The 5,000-nt window shown below is 34.1% G+C and overlaps 1 protein-coding gene across 13 annotated transcripts in view; it reads right to left on the bottom strand.

Moving 5' to 3' along the window:
- Positions 1-2,525: 2,525 nt before the first annotated feature.
- LOC119853176 (synaptotagmin binding cytoplasmic RNA interacting protein) overlaps positions 2,526-5,000 on the bottom strand; it is a 36,751-nt gene continuing 34,276 nt past the window's right edge. For all 13 annotated transcript variants that reach the window (XM_038395867.2, XM_038395858.2, XM_038395871.2 and 10 more), the window contains one exon: positions 2,526-5,000. This exon is cut by the window's right edge. The gene's annotated coding sequence lies outside the window, so the exon portion shown is untranslated.

Consider the following 5,000-nt stretch of genomic DNA (forward strand, 5'->3'; position numbering starts at 1 on the left):
AAAACTCATGCAGCCACATAGCATTTTCTGTTCCTTGTAGTTTGTCACTACTTGAAACTAATCTAATCCAGATACATTGCACTACAGTCAAGAAGTTTCAGAGTAGCAGCCGTGTTAGTCTGTATTCGCAAAAAGAAAAGGAGTACTTGTGGCACCTTAGAGACTAACAAATTTATTTGAGCATAAGCTTTTAATGCATCCGATGAAGTGAGCTGTAGCTCACGAAAGCTTATGCTCTAATAAATTTGTTAGTCTCTAAGGTGCCACAAGTACTCCTTTTCTTTTAGTCAAGAAGTTGTATATTTACTTACCTACTGGAAGGACTAGTACTCCTAGACTTGAGATACTGCAGAACAGCAGACAATTGTTACAATTGCTGCTACTCTCCAATGAATTATCTAGCTCTTGCCACATGTTCAGAAAATGTTGAGGCCTTGGGAAGATGTTCTCATTAAATGTTAATGATACTAAATTTGACCAAGTGTTCCCAGGTGAGCTCAGCTATCCACTTAGGTTGGCGGAAAAAACTATTCTTTATCCCCTCAACCAGCTAAAACCTTATCTAGGACTTTGTCATAACAAATGTCCCTTTCTCCAAATTTAAATAAGCTAATAAAATATCAGAATTTATAGTAATATTGACACTAAACAAAGTCCTTTAGTGACTAGGATGTCCTGTAAAAGCAGGACTGAAAGCTACAAAAAAAATAATAATAATCAGCTTCCTTTGCCCTATATGTCTGAACACAGATCGGGCAAATTTGCACTAGAAGTTTTAATCAGATTGGTCCAAAAAAGTATTATACAAAAGTAGTTTTGCATGGTGGAACAGAGGTTTTCAGTGGCCTAATTTTGGTATCTCATTACAAAGTTGTGGAGAACCAAAAGCTGTACGCCTTCTCCCCGCTTTCTGTTTTCTCCTTGCCTCTCACACAAAAAAGGATCTTTAGCAAGACTCTTATGCTTTACCAGAGTGCCATGCAGAAAACGGACTAGAAAATAACTTAATTTGTATTTGGCAGGCAGAGTCAGTGAGAAAAGCACTTCCACACAGAAGCTTGGCACTAGAAATCCTGGCTCAGCTGATGGAGCTGGTCTTCTCTGACTTGAGATCAGTTAAAGCAACTGCTCATAGCAAGCAAAGATGGCTGGTTAACCATTTGAGCCCCAATTTAAAAAGTTTAGCCAGATCCCTATGCTCATGCTGAGCTGGTTACAGAATTAGGAACCAAGTCTTCTAAGCTTTATATTTGTGCAAAAACAAAACAAAATCTGACAGTTTTCAGATTATAGAGCATTTTGAGAAATGGTAATGCATTTTTCTTATTTTGTGTGTGTATATATATATATATATTTCCAATACCTGCTTCTGAGATGGTTTTAAGCAAGCATCATCCTCTTAAGTCCTCACTAATGTGTTTGATTGTAACTAATTTTGGTATGAAAGGAGCACTATCAGCTTGAGACTTGGTGAATTCAGAAAACGTTCACACTTATTTTTATGTAGCCATCAACCTAGGTCTCCATTTCTATGTATGTTACACTTAATTTTTTTTCTCCTATTGCTTTATAAAAATCACACACAAATATAATAGACTGGCTAAACAAGGGAAGAGTGAAACAGACTAAGTACTGACAAATGCACAAAGTGACAAACCGGAAAAGAAAAATAGGTTTTAGTAATAGCAATCGTGTGAGAGATATAGAATAGCAGGTAATATTTTCAGACAGAAGTTTGATTTAGAATTGATAGGTGTCACTTTAAGACTTATGTAATTTGAAGTTCTAATGTCATGTTATCACAGTATAGAATAGCAATTTCCCTTTTAAATCTGTAGTGTTTACAGGGACATTCAGGTAAAAGTAAAACAAAAATGTAATTTTTAATTACCTATATTATTAAAATAGTTTCTCCTTTCACTGTTATTTCCTTTTTGCATTTCTCAGCTTAGACAATGGAAGTATTTCAGTCAATTTCACTTTCACATGCTCAGGAATGTGCAGGAATGCACACAGGACTAAGTTTATTTTTAAAATGGTCTTCATTCTAAATAAGTTCCTGGTAAGGTACTGATCTGAAGACTTGTAAAAAGCTTTTTTACATAACCTAATTTTTGAGTGAAGTTGGACTTACCCATGCTTCTTTAAAAAAACCACAATAGTAACAGGCCTGTACAACCCCCTTTTAACAAAAACAAACTTGAATTTTAAAATGAAGTATACTTTAAAACATTATTGGAGTGTTTATAAACCAGAAGTGTTAAGCAGCACAGGTTTCTCATTTCTTCTTAAATTCAACTGTCCTGTGAATTTTGGAACAGATCTGCACAAGCTAGTGTGGAACTTTCCAACTATTTCAGCAGAGAAAGACCCCATGAATACAACTGCAGGTAGTACAATATTTTAGATAGTAAACAGTTGCTTTTAACATGCTGATAGGAAGTGTGTGTATTATGTTCATTTATATTATATTCCATAAAAACTGCATTATTGCTGTAGAACATTTCAAGTTTACCAACACCCAGTACAACCAAACCAACCTTTTATATATGCACTTGCCCATCTTCAATATCATTAATATGTAATATTGAAGTTTGTTTCATTTCCTTTAACAACCAAATTTAAAGCTTTGCAAACATCTTAACATTTCTTGTTTTGAAAACTTATTTTGCACAATATCAAGTCATCACATGCATTTTACTTTAGCTTTCAGATCATATTGCTAAAAAACTGCACCAATATCAGAACAGTGCAAATCATATTTAATTTTAAAAGTTATAATGGCTTGAGTTCATAATTATTAAAAAGAACACTGTCAAGATTCTGGTAGTTTTGTTTACTCACCATTGCTTACATTCCATTCAAACAAAAACACTTCCTTGTCAATTTTAACATTTTCCAATATTTTCCCTCTGTACTTTAATTAGAGCTGAAATGGATGGATATTTGTCCACAATTTCAACTTACATAGTGCCTTAGTGTCATATCTTCTTTGCCCACCAGCACCAATTGTTAACACAGTTCTGAAAATAGAAGGTTTTCAGTTTTTCCAACAGAGAGGGGGAAAAAAAAGTAGCACTTGTGAGACCACAAAAGCATTTTTCAATTTTTCAGCAATGGAGAGATTTAAGTGATATAGAAATTGGAGGATTTCGCCTCTTCCCCAGTGCCCAATTCATTAAACCCAAATTTGTGACTTACTATAAAAGTGATACAAACACCCTGACAGTGTTCCTTATAAAACCATATATGACAGTAAAAGTGCCAGTAGGCATGGCAACCTCTTTTGAAGGGAGCATTAACTCCTTGACACTGGGAATTGCCAGCACCAAAGATTACACTGAATTTCAAAATTATACGTAAGGGTACATGTATTTAGCACACCCACTTTCCATAATTCTAATATTCTATCATATGTTTGACATTTGATAAGCTGATTCATCATACTTTTATGCTCAAATCTGAGGAAAAAGAAGTACTTCCTTTAGCATGGGCAGTTTACGAAACTGGCAGCAAATGCCTCATTAAGCATTGACTACTCAATTTATCATCATCCACTTATGTTTAAGGTTCATAACTGGCAAGGCACATTTACATATTCCAATGAATACTTGACAATTTTAAATTACACTTCATGTCCCAGCTATCCCAGTAATTGACATACAACATACTAAAATGGTTTATTAAGGTAACAAAAAATTCAATTAATGTGAAACATACAGGCTATTGGCAACCACTATTCTAAAAATTATGTAAATACAAGTAAACATACTGAAATGTGTGCGATTCTAAGTTTTTAAACCAGAAGATCTCTATACTAACACACATTTATATTAATGACACATAAAAAAAATAAAAACTTTATTACAAAAATAAGTTACACTCGCCTCCAGCTTACAGTATAAAACAATTTTATTTGCAGGAATGCAAAATGATTGTTTGCCATGAGCATTTTCAACATATGACATATCTAATTTTTTTAATAAAATTTGCATTTACTGGGGGGAACTGGTGTGTATAAAACCTTAATTAGGTATAAGCTTCAATTTTCATTGTGGTGCCTATGGGTATGTAGTATAACTGCAGTATCCCTTTGGGAAAGGGGATAAGGGAAGCTCATTATGTCAAGTCCAAGTTAAATCATAATTTCACTTGTCCTTTACCTATACGAGTTTGGACTTAATTTTTTTTTTTTTGAAAGGTGATTCAATAGAGGATGCTTCACCACTGAACGCTCACTGTCATCAAGGTGCTTTAGAAAATTAAAAACATAGCACAAATGATTGTACTCTACTCTACAGGTTATCATGATCTGCATAAGAGAAATGGAAAGCTGATCCACATGTTTTTACAGCGATCAGCAATAAGAAATGCACTAATGAAAACATACCTTTTACCTAAAAAGCTAAACTACAGCCATATACTATTTTCTATGATTTATGAAAAACTTCAAAATATCCAAATGTCAGGCTTCACTGTACAGTTGTCAGTTTTAGTCTGACCTTTTATAAAGGGACACTGCAGTATTTAGTACAAGTTGCTGATGCACTTTTTTGAACATCTGATGTCTTACAAAAGTAACATCTTGCTAAACTATTATACATCCAAATAACTACAATATCTGAAGAAGCAAGGCTGCTTTTTCAGCCACAAAATACGACAAAAGCAAGGCCTGTTATGATGGTCATGAGGAAATCTTACAAAGCCTCTGAAACTAAAGGCAACTAAGAATGTTACATTTGGTATATTATCTTACCCTCATATCATATTAAACAAGCCTTGCTTTTATCTACAAAGATTTTCTATGTACAGTACAGACAGGGTATAGTTCAATCCTCTGCTACTGAGGTAGTTAACCAACCCTTTAAAAAAGGTTCTGAAAAGAACCACTATCTGGAATGCCTGACTAACCAGCTCTGATGATTACACCTGAAACTGCTGTATCTGAACACAATCCAAAAGTGATTACTATATAGACAATCATGATTAACCTTCATGAG

Source organism: Dermochelys coriacea, chromosome 3 (assembly GCF_009764565.3).
Source record: "Dermochelys coriacea isolate rDerCor1 chromosome 3, rDerCor1.pri.v4, whole genome shotgun sequence".
NCBI lineage: Eukaryota > Metazoa > Chordata > Testudines > Dermochelyidae > Dermochelys > Dermochelys coriacea.